Source organism: Coenobita brevimanus, chromosome 83, assembly GCF_032717465.1.
Source record: "Coenobita brevimanus isolate Jiangsu-jjx chromosome 83, ASM3271746v2, whole genome shotgun sequence".
NCBI lineage: Eukaryota > Metazoa > Arthropoda > Malacostraca > Decapoda > Coenobitidae > Coenobita > Coenobita brevimanus.
In genome coordinates, this window is record NC_137036.1 from 2,838,101 (window position 1) to 2,858,003 (window position 19,903).

Below are 19,903 nucleotides of genomic sequence, written 5' to 3' on the forward strand. Positions count from 1 at the left end.
AATATCTTCCTCCTTCACTGCCCAGGTCTCACTGCCATACAGCATTACACTCCTAACACATGCGCATACAAAGATCCCTTAGCACGCAGGGAGAGTCCTCTCAATGTCAGGAGAGGCAAGAGCTCCCTGAACTTCTTCCAACCACTTCTCACCCTAGCCACAGAGCTAGCTCCAGCCCCACCTCCAGCACACACCATGTCTCCCAAATAACAAAACTCTTCCACACACTCAAGAGACTCACCAGCAAGTTCAATCCTTTCACGTCTGACAATCTCCACCTGCTCACCCCAACACGCCGTACAAATAAAATCAGCATTATCTCGCAGTCTACCTCTGATACCACTGCATCTCTTATGCACCCATTTATCACAAACACCACACAAGATGGAATTACTTCTCACGCCCTTGTGGCAAACTGCACATGGCCACTCTCCCTCGTCTTTGACAGTACCGCCACCAACCCTAGATATCATCACTCTTGTTTTATCTGCATTTACCCTTAAACCCATGTGCCCCATACCTTCTCTCCACTTCCTAAACCTTTCCTCCGCCTCCCTTTCGTTCTCTGCAATCAACACCAAATCATCAGCATACAACAACTCCCACGGGAGTCCGTTTCTAAAGTCACGTGAAAGGGCTTCAGGTACCATGATAAACAACATGGGACTCAAAACTGACCCCTGATGCACACCAACATTCATGGAAAACTCATCTTTCAAATCTCCATTCACTCTTACTTGGGTGTGAGCACCCACATACATAGCCATAACCAGCCTAACCAGCCACTCCTCCAAGCCAAGCTTTCTCATTGACCTCTTCACCACCTCTCTAGGGACTCTGTCAAAGGCCTTTTCCAAATCAACAAAAACAAAATAAAGATCCCTTCTCCTACCAATATATTTTTCCTGAAGCTGTCGAACAATGACTAAATTACAGTAGCCTGACTTTGGTTTCTTACACCATGAGGAGAATAATATGGGGTTGGCTTTTTTTTATTTATTTGTTTATTTTTTGTTATTTATTTTTTTAAAAGCAGATTATAACTTTTTTCTCTCTCCGTCTTACAGCTAACAGAGAAGGCTGGGTTCATGATCAGACAGTATGTGAAGAGCAACTTATATGATCGTATTTCTACGAGGCCGTTCCTAACTTTCATTGAGAAAAAGTGGCTGACATTTCAGCTGCTGTGTGCTCTCAACCAGGCACACCAATAGGGGGTAAGATATACAGTGGCCTCTGCATATATGCAGGGCAAGGTGTCGACCTAGGCTTCTGTGCATGTGGAGCCTACATATACCAGCACTTTTAACCCATTGTAATAACCCTAATACGGTATGTTAACTAGATCTCTGGCCTGACCCTAGCCTGCCTGCTAAATACTCTCTATAATGCAGACTAGATTACAGATATGCTTCCCTTGCACGAAGCCCACAATTTAGAGTAAAACAGACAAGACAGTGATATTTAAGAGAGGCTTAAAGCAATAAATGGTATGGATGCCACTGACTGTGGCAGTGATAGAATTTCTTGAGTCTCCAGCGCTGCTTCCTCTGTCTGCACTTTGATGATGAACAGAACTCCAAGCACCCCCCATGCAAACCTTCGTATTATTTTAAGGTGATCAGTGTCCAGTAAAGTATAGTCGATGTTTATTTGGGAGGTTGGTGGTGGTGTGACAGACAGCAGTAAAAGACAGACAGTTCCTCAAATAGAGTTGTACAACAGCTAAAAAAAAATATATATATTTAAAGAAAGCTATGATTTCTTACAAAAAAAATGTTCAGCAGTATTATTCAGTTCACATTTTGCACCTGACATTGACCTGTTTTTTCATGCTACCACCAGTTGTTTGTATATACAAACATGGCGGATGGTGGAGTTCTGTGATGTTTCATTGTCTTTGCAGTAAATAACTTTTTTTTTTTTTACCATTATGATTCACTGGATGCAAAGCATCCCAGTTTGAAGTATTAAAGCTTTCAATAATGTTCTTACATTAGAAACTAGTTCATATGGTTGGTGTAAAAAGCTGGACATCATTTACATACAACTGGCCTTCAGGTCACAACAGTATGGTAAGTCTAGCAAGCACTGCATTTTATTTTTATTTTTATTTTTTTTATTCATTTTTTCTTGTTAAATATGCATGCCAAAATTGGTGTGTTCCTTGAATGCCATAAAATATGTTATGTGCGAAACCCCCAGCTGGGATGCACAGTGGGGTTAACACTGTCTCCTGGCATGGAAGCACCCACCCTGCATCCTTTGTCCATGTATATGGTGTTGCTGGTTGAGCTTTCAGTCACCTTGCACTGTGAATCTGTGCATACTGAGCCTGTGCATGAACAGGGATCAGTATATGGTATGTTGAATTTGCACTTGATTATAACATAATTAGGCAAGCCTAATTAGATTTTAGAAGGTGCGTTGTACCATGTAAAGTCTTCCTGTGATCTGACCTTTGATGATGTTTCAAGTGTAGTCTGTAAGTGACAATTTTGCTGTATATAGGAGGTTTGGCCTACAGTAAGGGCAATGAAATGAGATACTAGATCTTGTTACTCCTCGCACATCTGATAGGTAATGTTTTGGGTCAAATACATTTTTCCAAATGTCTGGCTGCTATTATGCAAGTGTGGAGGCATTCAGGACACTCAATTTGAATTCCATGTAAATATCCTCTACTGGAATCTCCTGTTACCAAGTTGAGTAATGAGCAACATTATGAAACAATGCTTTTCTCTTGCAGCTAACTATGCTTACCCCTTCAGTCTGGTGATGTATTTCTTATTTTACTTTGCTGCTTTCAGATGACTTTGTTCACCTTAGGAAGGAGCTGTATTTGTGAAAGGAAAATTGGTGGCTATATCTAACACTGGTAGTTCAGAAAGTCTCCCCTAAGCTGAATAAAATCACATATGGATAAGCAAGAGTAAAGTAAGGTGGATGTCACAGGATTCAAAGGGTTGAATGTTAGTTATCTGTATACTGTAATTTGCCTTCATATGTGTTTTGGAAGTCTGTATATGCTATAGAATGTTGCCTTTCGTAGTTCATATTCTGTTTATAAGCTAATATGCCAGCTTCCTCCCAGATTGAAATACAGTACGAGGTTTATGGAAAAAGTTTTGATATTGTAGAACACATCCCTGACTGCTAACAAGAATTTCAAGTACCAAACAGGATGCCTTCATGTGGTGGCAGTGATATATGAGTGAAGGATCTGCCTTGTAATTCAATCCTCCCTCAACTCACCCTGTCTCCCAGGTGGAGGATGATGGTTGACAGCAGGTGAAAGGTAACTTCAGCCAGCTTTTTATGGGATTCACAATGATGAGTACAATAGTTCTCTCACCATAACTTGGTCCAGACTTTTGTCCTTCTGTTGCTTATTTCACATGGTTCAGTGACAGAAAAAGACAGTGGCTCTACATCCTTTCCATAGCGCTTCTTCATGACCAGACTAGCATCATAATCTAGTGCTAATCTGTTTTTAGAACTCAGCACTGAAGAATAAGCGATGGCAGTTTTAGTCCAAGTTAGAGTAAAAAGAGTACCAGTATAGTGCAGAACAGGCAGTCCATATTATAACTCAAGGTTGGTTTCCAAAATATCACGCTGTGTTCCTCTCAGTTCTAAGCTGGGGCTGACTACCATATTAGCTACGCATATTGTGATGGAACGTTGTCGTTTTGTGTGTGCGTTAATGTGTGTGTGTGTGTAATAGCAAAGTAAGAGTACAGTATTAGAAAAGGTTTATTATAACAAGGAATAAATGTATGGTACTTGGTGTTGTCACCACAGATCTGCCATGGGGACATCAAGCTTGAGAATGTGATGGTGTCATCATGGAACTGGTTGTTGTTAGCAGATTTTGCAACCAACAAGCCCACACTACTGCCAGAGGATGACCCAGCCGATTTCACCTACTACTTTGACACATCTCGACGCCGAACGTGCTACCTTGCACCTGAGAGGTCAGGTACCATTGTCATCATCGTCGTCATGATCAATTTTTATCATCATTGTCATCATTATTTTCATTATCTTCATTATACTCTTTGTTGTCTTCAGTCACCCACACCCTTCATTTTTGTGTTTCATGAGGCTCAGTAGTTCTCCGGTGTACCCACACTTTCACATGTATCCACTTAGGCACTAATATCCACCATACCATTTGTATCATGCTTGGACTGTCTTTATTCATAACTGGTGTGGTGTTGGTGTTGGGTGATGTCTTTTTATTACTTGTCAGTAGAGCTTGTGGTAGATCAGTAAAGTCTGGCTTAATGAAATTCAAATAATCAGACTGTTCCCTCGCCAGCCTAGGATGAAATTTACATCTTTCAGACAGCACTTCACTCCTCTAATGGCTTGACCATCCCTTCTTGTTCAGTTCCTTTTTCTGTATCATCATCATAATCAACATCATGATCATCGTTGTACTGTCCCCTAATACATGGGGGTTAGGAGCCAGAAATAGGAAACGGAAAGGATGAAAGGGAGGAGGATTACACCAAACCACATCTTTATAACAGTAAATGAAACGACATGTAGCTTTTTTTTTGCGTGTCCGACTCTGGTCAAAGGCTTCAGGGCCTATTCCCAAGTCCCATTAGTCCTCCTTGGGGCCCAGTAGTCCTCCTACATCTCCACATGTCACCACTTCAGCACTATCACTCACCATCCATATTGAATACATGCTAAGGCTGTCTCATATAGGAATGGCGTATTGGTATTAGCGGGGGTACTTTTATGACATGTCGGTAGGTTATGTGGTAGATCGGAAAAGTCTGCTTTTTAAGAAATTCAAATCCTTAACCTGTTCCCTGCCCTAGCTGGGATTTGAACCTGGGTCCATTAGGACTGCAGGCCGCCTCTCTGCCGATTCTGCCACCGCCTAACCTGAGTGTTAACTTATTAATGTTTAATTATTCACAGGTTTTCCAGTTGCAATCCTGAAATGCCTTCTTGTGTATCAACCATATATTCATCATGTGGCCCAGTATTATCCCACCAGGAGTGTAGAGAACTGAGGCAAGGAGCAATGTTCTTGTCGGTTAAGGAAGCCATGCAACACTGCTGCCTTAGTGATTTATTTTTAAATATTGCTGGTTAATATCCATTTGTATGTTATTTATGGTTAGTATGATGACATTAGAAGGATTTATATAAAACAGGAGAGGACAGTAAGGTATAATAAGTCAAATAGTGTTAGGGAGCTTCCTTAACAGACAAGAGTACAGGCCAGGGTTACTCACTCCAGACAGTAGAGGCAAGAAGTTCCAGCTGCATGCTCCTTCATGAGGATACATGAACACTGAACCCCAGCCACCCCATGGATTGACCCCAGTGGACCACATTTGGCTGGAACACTTAACTCACTAGACCACTAGGCTTCTAAATGTTGTTTGAGGGCAGTGGCACAAATGCATTACATTAGGACACAGTACAAAGACCCACTCCTGATCTCCTTGGATGCCACAGTGCAAATACTTGGTTCATGCATCCCCCAACCACTCTGAAAAACTCCCAGATTTTCAAAAAGAATGACTTATAATGAGAACTTACTTTTACTGTAATGTAATAAATTTTCCCTCAGGTTTGTGGAAAGTAAGACCCTCCAGAAAGATGCCCAAGATATGATGTTGGAGGTGAAAGACAGAGGCAGCCTTACTCCGTCAATGGATATATTTTCAGTGGGGCAAATCAGATCCAATGATGCCATGGTTCCTCTTAAGAAATCCTCATACTCAGGTTGATCATGGTAGCAGCTACTGTTTTATATGGACTGAAAGCTATACCTGATACTAAACTCAGCTAATTTATTTTCATTAAACCTTTTCAGTATTAGTGGTCTATCCCATGCTGAATAAAATCACCAGGAAGTAGGGAGAACAAACAAAAAAACACCACTACATTTACAGGCTCATAGCAAAAAATAATTAATTCATAAAGTGGCCGAAGACGAGAACATACTATTCAGACTCCCATTTCTTCCATGGTCGTGGTTTACAGGTGCTGCCTGGCAGAGTTGTTTTACAGAGGGACATACCCCCTTTGATCTGACACAAGTTCTGGCTTACCGTGCAGGTGATTACTACCCAACCAAAGTCCTCGACAAAACTGATGAACCAAGAGTCAAGGTATGTGTAGGAAAGCAGCTGATGTCTTATTGTTTAATCTTTTCAGTACATGCTGAAGACAGTTCTCTGGTAGTAGCAGTATAAATATAATAAATTTGCTCAGCAAAACTGTGCTGCCCCATTCCACAGTAGGAGGCTTCAGAGGCTGCCTCATAGTGCACGTAGCCCTCAGAGGCCCCATCCTGTTTGAAACCAAGTTTGGGTGGAAGTTATCCACTCTGGAAAACTTTGTATTCTTAAGTTAAAAAAAAAAAAAAAAATTGCACACTGGCATTGCCCAGGACCTCCCCCCAACATGAGGGTTGGCCTTTATGGATACCCTACCTGAAACCTGATCCATATGGACGTCTGCCATTGTGCAAAATTTTGTTGTTCTTAGGTAAGAAACTGTTCCTTCCCAGAGGGCCATTTCCTCTTCCCTGTGGGAGGCAGAAGAGTCCCAGCTTCATGGTGGGCAGCCCTCAGGGTCCTACCCTGTCTAAAACCTGATCCTGATGGAGGTCAACCACTGCGCACAATATAAATTTTGTAAGCATTTCTGGTTGTCAGAAAACACATTCCCTGAAAGTTACATCCTCCTCCTCCTCAATCCTGGAGGAATACCCTGCTTCACCTACCCTATGGTGTGGAAAAAAGATATCATTTTATTGAAGAAATTAATCCCTCGACTGTGATGACATAATTTTATAGTTCAATCTCGGTACCATCAAACAGTGGTTATAATCATACATAGGCTTTCTAGTAGTGAAGGGGTATTTGAAGAATATCTCTAGTCTCATCCAGGTCAGAAAGTCTCCTAAGCTGAAAAAAAAAAAAAAAACTCAAGATAGCAAAAACAAAATATGCAATATGCGATAGTCCTTACCATTGCATATGTCCAGGACCTGGTAGAACACATGATCCAGCGTGACCCATTGAGCTGCAGGTGTGGCAGAGTACCGGGAAAGGGAACGTGGCCTTACCTTCCCCCACCACTTCTACACCTTCCTTTGGCCATTCCTCAAGCAGTTTGCCGTCACGCCCATCATGCCACACGACGACAAGATCAAACAGTGCGTGTGCTGTGATTTTCTTGTTGTTATGGCCCCAGGCTCATGAACCCAGGTGTATGCTGGCTGAGGTTACTGTTGAGTCCACCATCCTTCATTCATGAGATTATGGAGGGAGTTAAGGAGCATTTGTATAACTGTACACAGGATATTTAGTATCTAAGGATGTATGATTTATTATTTGAAGAGGTTATTGTACTGCCAGTCTGTGTAATTAAAGTCTAATGTTGTTTATCACAGCTCTATACATCTGTACATTATGTCTGTATTTTTCTAGTGTCTTGCTTCTTTGGTTTACTGTCTTTATTGTGCTAGTGAAGGACACCATCACACTGTGGTACCAATGAAACTTGATGGTTCTGCTGATTGGTTATACAAATGTTGTGCATCTCCCTCCCAATATCCTGAAAGGAGGATAGTGGACTGCAAGAAAAGGGATTTAATCTGCAGTTCACAAGGTTTACATCCATTTGAGGCTGGAACAGCAGCAGCAACAATAAAAACTATTTTTTTTTTCTACACTACAACCAGATGTGTCTTATTAAGAATATAATTCTGAAGGGTGGTTAGGGTTCATTTTGCTCACGCAGTGCCACTTAGGGGCAAGCACTGGCTTAAAAAGTCAGTTAAACACGCACCTTAAATGTCTGGAATGAGTAGGCTGGCCCCAGGTCTCTTTACTTCTGAGAGGGCAGTAAAGGATTGGAAGATGGTTGGATAGTTTTAAGGTGTTTATGGGCATTATGTTGTATATTGAGGGTATATCTTCACTCTGTTTAACCCTTCAACCTGGTGATATAGTATTTATTTTATTCGTGCTACCCTCAAGTGATTGTACAATATTTAGACTGTGAGAAACTTTTCAGTCTGGAGAGGTTCACTCCCTGAGTCTGGGAATGTCTTTTTCATTTGTTCTTCTCATCTCTAGGTTATTTTATCCAGCTGAGGATATTTTTTTTTCAAACTTGGCAGGTGAGGTACAACCTTAATAAACCCTGTCAGTATGAGAGGCCTGTCCTGAGTTGCGCAGTATTGTCTGGTAGCAGCTACAATAAACTTAAAAGCTTTGTTGTGGAAATTCAGGAGTTTAAATGCAACCATTTGTCCATTACAGGTCTCTCCTAAGCTCGGTACATTCATCTGGTGGAAGCAAGAATATCATCATCATCATCCGGACCTCCATTATCAGCATCAGAATTAGGAGTTTTAAGCACCGGTAATGCCCTTTTGAGTTTCAGAATAAAAGGCAGCTTAACAGATATTCTTGTTGCCTTGGGAGCTGAGACAGCGGCTTCTGTGAAAGGGAAGGATGAAGATGAAATGGAGAAAAATGATGAAGAGAAACCGGAGAAGAAATGCGAGGCACTGATCATTATTGCCTCTCTCATCATTTCATCATTAAGGTAAGACATTTGTTAGGACTGAACACTATGAAGCATGTAAGTGTGGATGCTTGTGCCTGTTAGATGGCGTCAGTGTTTGGGGGCTTGAACGGTGAGTAAATAGAAGTTTTGTTAGTTCTCCTGTTAAATTTTTCATGCCCTCTGAACCCTACCACATCCTATCCTTAGGTGGGAAAAGAGGTCTGGATGATGATGATGATGGCCAAGGGAGTGAATTAGTTGGATGAATTATAAATTGTGTGAATGAGCATCAGGCCTATTTCACTTGCCATGTTGCCAGCAGTTTTCCCTCAATCATGGTTTCTGTTTCCCTGTTTGCTGGACCCTGCCTCACCCTGTCCTTGGGTGGGAAAAAAATATCATAATGATGGTGATGATGATGTGCTCTCTCCGTGGATGATGTTAAATGATTACGTGGGTCATTTCACTGGGCATGCTGTTTGTATTTTAATTATTATCCTTACACTCAACATGTGTTTGGAGTGGAGATGATGATGGTGATGTTAATGATGAGGATGAATGTACTGTTTTCTCCATCATTCACTTCAGTTTCATTTTGTTTCAGTAGTTATTGAAAGTCTTTGTAGGCCACATGTTTGCACGTATTAGACTTATTTACCTAATGGTATCTCTTCATGCTACGTTATTTCTGGCAGTTTCTCATTTCACTCCATTAACCCTAAAGTTATTTTGTAGGACCTTATCCCAAATCTTCTTAGGCCTACTACTTGGTGCCCTACCCACCACATTCTCATAGATCTTTTCACTCAGTTTTCATACGCCATTCTTTTCACAAATCCAAACCATCTCAGTCTTTCCCTGTGCATCACATCACATCAGTGCCTTCAATTTACAGTTGATCTCCCACCTTTTTTTTTTTTTTTTTTTTTTTTTGCCAGGGCTCAACATTTCACACCAGCAAAACTTGATGCTCTGGAACTGCCGGGGAAAGTCTCCGAGTATGTCCCAGATGAAATAATTCTGGACAGGATTCTGCCATATGTGGTGAGTATTAGTGGATGTGTGAGACAGTCTGAAGCTGGGAGGAGGCATGGAAGGCTAAGAAGATGGTGGATGGATATGGTAAATGAGTATGTGAAGAAGCAAGGTATGGAAGTTGATGAAGCTAGGAGAGTGACAGGATGAATTATGTACCAAAGAGCTTATGGCAAGGTCGTGGCACTCCTCGTTTAACTTAATAGTTGATGGATTGACTAGCTCTTGAGATGTACGTCAAACGTCTGAAAAATGCCGGATTTATACATGCACATGCTTAAGCTTGTGAGGTGAAACCAAAATCTGGGGGTTTGAATTATGTGCAAATGCTGTTGATAATTCTTCCACTTTCATACTTTCCCTTTCCTTGTTTTCAGGATCCTACCTCACACTATCATTGGCGGGATTAAAGGGTTCTTACTTGTTGTCTTGATTCTACTTACCCCATAGTTTGATGAAAAAAAAAAAGGGGGGGGAAGAAGGGGTCATAATGATGCGAGTTATATTGGTGATGATGAGTAGAATGGACAGATTCTGGAAGTAGAAAAAAAAGAAAAGGAAATGAATCATTATATTTTCATAATTAGACAGTTATATACTGTTCTTAGGTGGGAAAAAAATGGTGATGATGGTGGTGATAATTTCATTTTCAGTTCCATCTGCTTCATGACATGGAACCGCATGTGCGAGTGTGTTCCATCCACACCCTGACCCATTGCCTCAGCCTGGTGTCCACTGTCCCACGCTCTGATGCAAACATCTTCCCAGAGTACGTACTGCCTGGTTTGGCCGATGTGAGTATAGTTGGTTTGTTTTTATCGGACAAAACTGCCATTCCCACAGCTTGAAATATAAGTCATCAGTCAGTCAGTTCAGTCAGTGCAAATGATGCCATGCTCCCTTTCAAGGAATCCTCATAATGTGGTTGGTCATGACTCAGCTGATGTTTTCTCCGGACTTCAACCTGAACCAAGTGCTAAAACTAGCTGATTACTTTCTCACATCTGCTGGAAATTGTTTTGAAAAAAGAAATGTAAGCGCTAACTATTTCTCAACACTGAAATTTTTTTTAACTTCTTCAGTCTGAGGTGTGTGTCTCACAGTGTCTTATTTCAAATGACGTTGGAGACGTAACGCATTATCCATAGTAATGTCCTGCTCATTGCAACAAAATACTTCCTTTGTTATTTATAATATTTTATTATTAACATTAGTTTCAATCAGTTGCATTTATACAAGATGATACTGAGATGTAACGTACTGAGTAAATTGCCAAGGAAAACTAGTTGCAAAATCTCCATACCTGCTGAGGTGATGAGCTTTAATTTCTTCACTGTGATTGTATCTGTTTAATTTTGTTAATACTGCTGCATGACTGTATTCTGTGGAAGGTCGGTAAAATTTGTATTAATGAACTTCAAATCATGAGACTTCCTTGCCTCAGCCTGGGTTCAAACTTGGATCATTTTGGACAAAAGACAGCTTCTCTAACCACTCAGTCCCCACCTAATGGGATGATTGTTCATTACTGACTATTGACTTGGACAGAAATGATGAGGTCTTCTAAGTCAGTGGCACCTCTCACAAGATGCTGATGTCAAGCAAAGGCTCACAGACCCCCCCCCCCCAGCACCTTAAACTGGCCCAGATTTTCAATATTTTGTAGCTCATTTTGCATACAGGTAACTCACTGGCAAAATAAGATAATACTTTGACTCTGCATCCTTTCCATAGTGCCATGATGTGGCCAGCATCATGTAGTGTTAGACTGTTGCTACAACTCAGCAATCACAATGGAGAGATGGCAGTTTTAGGCCACCGGTAAATTGGAGTAAATAAGGAGTACAGTATTGCATAGTCTTTGATAAACTACAGGCAGTCATTATCAGTCATGGATTCGATCTAGACACTAGTATCATCAGTTTTTCATACAGTTGGTGCTGTAATATGGAGGCTGGTTCTGTCATATGGGTGAAAGTGACAAAACAGTGTTAGAGGCAGCAGTGCATCTTTAACCCCTTCAGTATGGGTACATGTTTATGGATTAGTTTTACTACCTTGCCACAGTTCTATTTAGCTTAGAGGAGACTTGTAATACTGAAAGAGTTACTGAAGGTTTTATATAAAATTTTGCTTGCTAAGTTGATCCAAAACTGAGAAAATTTTAATGTAGCAAGAATGCAACAGAAAACCTCATCATAGTGAAGGGATTAATATAGTGCTTTCCCCCCCCCAAAAAAAAAAATAAAAAAAAAAATAATTAGGACTTACTGCATTTGGTGCTTCCCTCTTCATCTCTCTCTCTCTCTCTCTCTCTCTCTCTCTCTCTCTCTCTCTCTCTCTCTCTCTCTCTCTTTTGCATCCACTAGACAGTTCTGTTCATTGTGTGGGAGACCTCTCTTGTTGAAGGAGTTATTGAACATAATATCCCCATTTCAAAAAGCCAATGTTAGATCATATGGTGGAAGTAAGGATACCTATAAAATGTAAAAGATACACTTGTTTAGATTATGTTAATGGTGGCTTCATTATACCAGACCACTCTGTCAACAGATTACTCCTGATGAAGCGGCCATAGTACGACAGGCGTACGCAGAAAATATCGCAACTATAGCAGAAGCAGCTCTCAGGTGAGATAATGAGCTATTATGGTGGTGTAGGACTTGGCTAAGTAAGTTCATTTAACATTTAACACACAGATAAGTTGTCTCTTTGAGAAATAATGGTACATTAGCCATTTGGAGCAAGCAGGGAATGAGACTTGTTAAGAGTTTTTATATGAGTGAGATGAAAAAGAGAGAGGAGAGGGAGATCAAAGATGAGGTGGAAGAAAGTAGTGGAGAGATGTACGGTGAAAGTGGTATGGAATGGATAGAGAGGGATGCCTGATGGCAAAAGACAGACCTTCCATACATGGAGACATTTTGTCTGTGAATACAGTACCTCCTTCAGGATAAAGGTATCTGGCTGTTAGTTGATAGTAGACAGCAGAAACTGCTGTACTCTATATATTCAACTTAAAGCCTCTTCTATTTGTGAGGATCCGTTTCAGATCACAGATCACACAGATCCACTGTCAGACGATGTTCTTTTTAGGCCGTCGAATCCGGATCCTGTGATCTGTCGGCCATGACTCAGCAGAATCCGTGATCTTCTGTGAACCCACCTCCAGACGTGGATCGAGTTGGATCATCAACAACATCTCCGAACACGTCCAAGAATTATTTCCAGTCTCTCTGCCACTGAGAGTATTTTTCCCTTCAACAATGGCGTCAGCTGAAGGAGATACATGGCAAGTGCTGAAATATGTATTTATCTGATAAGTTTGGGGCTAATATCAAGTGTGGAGATGGTGAAATGTGATAAACGGTCAGGGCAACACTCCAATGTGGGACTGGTACGGAAATTCTCGGAGGAAATGTGAATTGTGCTTAAAAACTGAATCAATTTATGTTTTAAGATTCCCCTAAAAACGGAAACTAAAATAATACCATAATAGTGAAATATTTACCCCCGGAAAGCTGGGGCTAACATATGCCTCCAAGATGATTAATATTTAAGGAGGGTCTATCTATCTATCTATTGCCAGACGCCTCAATCCCGTTTGGGGTGGCCACAAACAAATCGCCTCCAAGTCGCCCTGTCCCCCGCCATTTCACTGCCCTGCTCCCAACTCAAACCCCCCTCTCTCATATACCTCTTCACCCCATCCCTCCATCTCATCCTTGGCCTCCCCCTCCCTCTTTCCCCCTCCACCTCACTCATATACACTCTCTTCATCAGTCTTTCACCCTCCATCCTCTCCACATGGCCAAACCACATCAGTGTATTCCTCATAACGCTTCCTATCACATCCACATCCACACCACAACGTTCCTTTATATCCTCATTCGTCAGCCTGTCTCTCCACGTGACTCCACAGGCTCCTCTTAAATAACTCATTTCCACTGCTCTCACTCTTGACTTGTGTCCTTCCAACATTGTCCAAGCTTCACTTCCGCACGTTAGAGTTGGTATCACAATACTGTCATGTAGTAACTTTTTCACTTCCATGCTCACTTCCCTGTTTCTTATCACTGCTTTCAAGGAACCAGCAACCTTTCTTCCCTGCTGTACCCTTTCAAGCACTTCACCCTCCAAACCTCCATCCTTACTCATCACACTACCCAAATACTTAAACGTACTCACATTTGGTACAAATGTGAGTACACAAAGGGTACTTTTTCTTATAATATTGTACATTGATTTATTGTTATATATAGGAAAGTAACCCTAGTCTAAGAGAACCAAGATTACAAAATTGTGGGAATACATAAATTTTGGTGTTTTATCATCTTTGATGATACATGTGGCCATCTTACTATGTGCTATTTTTCCCCTTACAGCCACTGTTGAACATCTTTATTCTTAACTAAATATTTTGGAGTATATAAGTGTGTTTTACTTGTGTACCAACAGATATGGTAACCTTTTAGGGGGCATGACTAGCTTAAATAGCATTTTTTCGTCCACATCCTTTGTTGAGCATCTTTCACCTCACCAAACATTATTTACAATAATTTTTTATACTTGATATGCTACAAGTAGTCCTATTTCAGTATTATAATACCAAAACCCACAGTACAACACAAGTTTGTAGTACTGCCTCCATATACACATTTTTCCCTTTGTAGTCGTTTGAAATGAAAGCAAACAGAACTTCATCCATTTGTTATATACATGTGTAGTACATAATAATCCTACCAATTTTCATTTATGAAAAAATATTGACAGTAACATTCAGTACTGCATAAGGGACTTACCACTCAATATTTTCAAGCTTTCCAGCATAAATGATATTGGTGGAAATATTTACTACTCTTCGTGTGGATGGATGAACCTTACCTTTCAGATTAATGGAGAGGTTTGGTTTAAGAACGCCAAAGTCTGTTTAAAAGGATGCTAAGGTTGGGTGATCTTACTGTTATTTAACTTAGTTTAAGGTTGTACAACTGTACAAAAAAGTATCGTTACTCAGGGGTCCGATAGATGCGTAACGAACACTACCATGGCTGCTGTTTCCGAAGGGTTGATACATTCATACTGACGCATTTATTACCTCCAACACAGGAAATGCCTCTTGTATCCCATGCATAACCAACATTGTTGAATATGCAGCGGTACAAAAAGTTTCCTATCCCCCTGCCTGTTTTTCCTAAACCATCGACGTTTTTCATGTTGTTTAGCACAACGATACTTTTTTGTACAGTTGTACATACACCAAAGACCACATTTGACCTAGGTATGCAAAACTGATATTAATGATAGCCTTTTTCCTCATTGTAAATGCTCTCTTCAGTCATACAGGTTCACCTGTGGGCACTGTAAGATGAGGTTCAGTAATGCACATGATGCCATAACTCATCAAGATGTGCATCCTTATATTACTGAAGTACAGCCACCACCATCACCAGATGAGCAGCCAGTGATTGTAGAACAACCAGCAGGAGAGATTGTTGAAGGTACGTTGCTGCCAGATTATCACAGAATATTCATGTACAGTGCTGTTTTGTCAGAAGATGCCTGTTCTACAGTTTTCACTCATTCCTCTTCATTATTTTCTATAATTTATATTTATTTTTGCATTATTATATACTATTATTTTCTGTTGTCATCATAACTGAAAGTAAGAGTGTACTCATATAAGAAAATTTGTTGCCAAATTCTCTTCCTCAATTACAGTACATATTATTTCCCTTAGATTTACCAGATGAGAGCCAGCATTCTACAGGAGGTGAACGAGACAAGATGTGGCAGCCTGTTGTAGTTGACAGTTTTTTTATTTTTAATTAAGGACAATTACCATCTAATTCAAGGTAAGGTTACCAAAAAGAAACAAGTATGGGAGTCCATTGCCAATCAGATAAGTAGGATGGTATGACATCTGGGACAGGTAACTTTTTTTTTTTTTTTGTATGGTAATGAGGGAAAGGGACTGAGTGTTACTTATAATGAGCTGGAGGAATTGGGTGGAGAGCTATATGATGGAGGGTGTGTGTGAGTGAGCTGGAGGAAAATGAACAGTGAATGACTCTTGTTTTTTATTGCCATCCACCTGGTCTAAGAGGTCTAATGTTTAGAACATTTCAGTTAGAACACATAGGCCTGAGAGGAGCCAGGAATCCAGGGGCTTGAGTGATGATTGAATGCATTTGTAGCCTATTTCAGTGGGCATATTGTTGATTAGTTCTACTGTTGTATTCTTTCCCAGCTTTCTGTACCCAGCCTCAGTGCCACTTGCAGGTGGGAAAAAAAGGCAAAGTGAGGATGAGGATGCGGATGATCTTCAGATAATTTTATCTTTCTTACCCAGACCAACACCAGGTGGGGAGTCTTCTTAGTTCTCAAGATTAGCCTCTTCAAGCCTTTGTATTGTTTATTTCATTTTTGCTGTCTGTAGGAGAATATAAGAGAGTATGGAACAATGGGTGCAAGGATTGTATGGGTGATGATGAAAGTAGGTAGTCAAGCAAGGGCGATTGTATGTGTGTATGCTCCAACAGAGGATCGAGTGGCAAGAGTGAAAGATGAGTTTTGGGCGAGAGTAGAAGCATGTATGACAAATTTGAGAGGAGCGAGAGAGTGCTTTTGATTGGAGACATGAATGGCAAAGTTGGGAATGTACGAGTGGATGGAGTGGTTGGTCAGTAGGGTGTGCCAGCTGACGTAGATGGGAATGGTAGTGCTTTGGTGGATATCTGTGCTGGAAAGGGGTTGGCAGTAGCCAACACCTACTTTCAGCATAAGATGATCCACCGGTATACATGGAGAGTAATGAGGAGGATGGATGGTGAACTTGTTGAACGAAAGGCAATGATAGACTACGTGTGTGTGGATGAGCGAATGAGAAGACAAGTGTTGGATGCAAGAGTGTGGAGAGGGTGGGGGAATGGAGTCTCGGACCATCACTTAGTGATGGCCAAGGTAAAGCTGCAAAGAAAATGGTTGAGGAGACGAAGGGGAAGACAGAAGGAAGCAGCTCCTGTGAGAAGAGTGGAGAATTTGCAAGATAGTGAGAAAATGACAGAGTATATGAGCATAGTGGAAGAAAGATTGGGAAGGTATGAGCTAGAGCAGATGGAAGGGGTGGAAGACGTATGTAAGATATTCACGGAAGAGATAGGCACAGCGTGTGAGGTGGTTTGTGGAGTGAGGAGGAGATGCAAGAGTGTGCAAGGGACAGCATGGTGGAATGATGAGGTGAAACGAGCTGTGGAACAAAAGAAGAAGGCATATGGTGAATGGTTAGCGAGTAGAGGTAGGGGAGAAGATGAGAGAGAGAAGAGAGAGGTATATGTGAGCAGGAGAAGGGAGGTGAAGAGACTGGTGAAGGAGAGTAAGAAGAAAGTGGATGAAGAGTTTGGGAGGAATCTGAGTGTGAAATGGAGGGAGAGTAAGAAATTGTTTTGGAAGGAGGTAAAGAAAGTAAGGCAGTGTGAAAGAGGAAATAGTAGGGGAGTGAAAGATAGGAATAATAGATTGTTGGTGGAGAAGAGAGAGAAATTGAGGAGATGGAAGGAGCACTTTGAGGATTTGTTGAATGTAGAGAGTGAGAGCAGTGCGAGTATAAGTGGTTGGGGAATGGCTGGGAGAAGAGATGAGAGGAGGGAGGAAGAGATCAGTAGGACTGAAGTAGTGGAAGCAATGAAGAAGATCAAGTTGGGGAAGGTCCCAGGAATTGATGAAGTGTGTGGTGAAATGCTTAGGTATGGGGGTGAGATTGTTGTGGAGTGGATATGGAAGTTGTGTAGATTTGCTTGGGAAGAGGGAAGGGTTCCAGAGGACTGGAAATCAGGTATAATTGTTCCTTTATATAAAGGAAAAGGGGAGAGAGAAGTATGTGGTAACTGTAGGGGTATTGGCCTTCTTAGTGTGACTGGTAAAATATATGGTAGAATACTCGTTGATAGTGTTAGGCATATGACAGAGGAGCTAGTTGGAGAAAAACAAGGGGGATTTAGGAAGGGAAAAGGGTGTGTAGATCAGATATTTGTTCTAAGATGTTTAGTGGAGAAGTATCTAGAGAAGGGAAAGAAAGTGTATGCTGCCTTCATGGACTTGGAGAAAGCTTATGACAGAATAGATAGGCAAGGTATGTGGAAAGTATTAAGAATATATGGAGTGGAGGGGAAATTGTTGAGTGCTGTGAAGAGTATGTACGAAGGAACTAGGGCTACGGTACGAGTGGATGGTGAGCTGAGTGAGTTCACACGGGGTTGTGTGATGTCTCCATGGCTGTTTAATATATACGTGGATGGGGTTGTTAAAGGAGGTGCAGGGTAGGGCAGTGGATGTGGGGGTGGCTCTAATGAATGAGGGTGACATTTGGAAGATTCCGGTGTTGCTGTTTGCTGATGATACAGTATTGTTGAGTGAAGATGAATGGGAGTTGCAAGGTTTGGTGAATGAATTTGGGACAGTGTGTAGGAGGAGGAATCTGAAAGTTAATGTAAATAAAAGTAAAGTTATGGTGTTTGAGAGGAATGAAGTCACAGAATGTACAGTGAGGTTGGATGGTGAGAATATGGAGAGTGTGAGTGCATTCAAATACTTGGGTAGTGTGATGAGTAAGGATGGAACTTTGTGGGATGAAGTGCGTGAAAGGGTACAGCAGGGAAGGAAGGTTGTTGGTTCACCGAAAAAAGTGATTAGAAATAGGAAGGTGAGTATGGAAGTTAAGAAGTCACTGCATGATAGAATTGTGATCCCTACCCTGACGTATGGAAGCGAGGCGTGGACCTTGCAAGAGGGGAACAAGTCAAGAGTGAGAGCAGGGGAAATGAGTTACTTGAGAGGAGCATGTGGAGTGACATGGAGGGACAGGTTGACGAATGAAGAAGGGAAGGAACGTTGTGGGGTGGATGTGGATGTGGTTGAGAAGATTAGGAGAAATACACTGAGATGGTTTGTACATGTGGAGAGAATGGAGAATGAAAGACTGATAAGAGGGTGTATGTAGGTGAGGTGGAGGGAGGGAGAGGGAGGGGTAGACCGAGGATGAGGTGGAGGGATGGAGTTGAGAGGTATATGAAGGAGGGAGGGTGAGTTGGGGGAGGGTAGTCAAATGGTGGGTGACAGAGCGACTTGGAGGCGTATTGTCTGCGGCCACCCTTTGCGGGATTAGGGCGTCGGGCTATAGATAGAAGATAGATAGATGATTTTATTTATCACCCACTCTTTTGATAAGGCGCTGTCTGCGTCTTCCTTCCCCCTTCTCATTCTGTCTTTTGTCTGGCCTCCATTCTACCTCTCCCTTTCTTTGCTGTCACTTTTTATTATTTTTTTTTCCTATCCACTTCAGGTGGCTGTATACTGAGTGACATGTCTAATGGTTTTCTTAAACCCAGGAAACTGTTTACGACTCTGTGTGATAACCATGTAACCACATAACTGGGTGAAGTGCAGCCTGTTGTTGAGTCCCTGTTAACTGGATGCGGAGGCAAATGTGGCACCCATCCAGGAACCAAGCCTCCACACTTTGGCCCATTTGTCACTGTGACAAGGCATTGTTAGTCACAAGGTAACATTGGTTCACTTCATGGGACACCATTGCAGGGACAGTTGTTTGCTTGTGGTTTGTGGGTCTGCTTGGACAGGCAGACTGGAGTTGATCAACATGAACGACAGCAACCCAGCTTAGGAGAAACTCTAACTTATAGAGAGGTATTTCTTAATTTGAAATAATTAATCTAGAGGGAACAAGAATAAATTGAAAAATATGTAATCAGAGTGAAGGGTTACAGTGCTAAATATGGTTGGAATGATGGTGATGATAACGATTTTCATTCTTAAAGGTGTGTGTTCTCTCCAGCTTGCGTCTTTCCATTGTACGTGAGGTTTATGATGCACTGGTGAAGAGCAGTGATGTGGGTCAGGTGTTGTCACTGCTACAGGAGGCCCACAGGCAACAAGTCCCCATCAACCAGCTACCATCCACCGTGTCCCACCTTGACCACCCCACCAGGAATGTAAGTTGAAGCAGTGTTCTCATGGAGTGTGGAAGCTCCTTTAGTTAGTAGGTGTACTGTATGTGTGATCATTAGGTGTAGGTCATTTGCACGCCTTGTTGTGGAAGGCATTCATTATGGAGAAGTTAGAAATGATGTAGAGCCATAGCATTATTTTTCTGTCACTGAGGTACATGAAATAAGCTGCAAAAGAATGAAAATCTGGGCCAGATTAAGGTGGAAAGAAATGCAGTGTTGTTCTGCTGTGTGATTTTTTGGTATGAAGTGTAGCAAAAGATTAAATGCAAATTTAGTTTTAAGGA

At 41.5% G+C, this 19,903-nt stretch overlaps 1 pseudogene; it reads left to right on the forward strand.

Moving 5' to 3' along the window:
• LOC145409823 (phosphoinositide 3-kinase regulatory subunit 4-like) overlaps positions 1-19,610 on the forward strand; it is a 38,257-nt pseudogene extending 18,647 nt beyond the window's left edge.
• Positions 19,611-19,903: the final 293 nt, after the last annotated feature.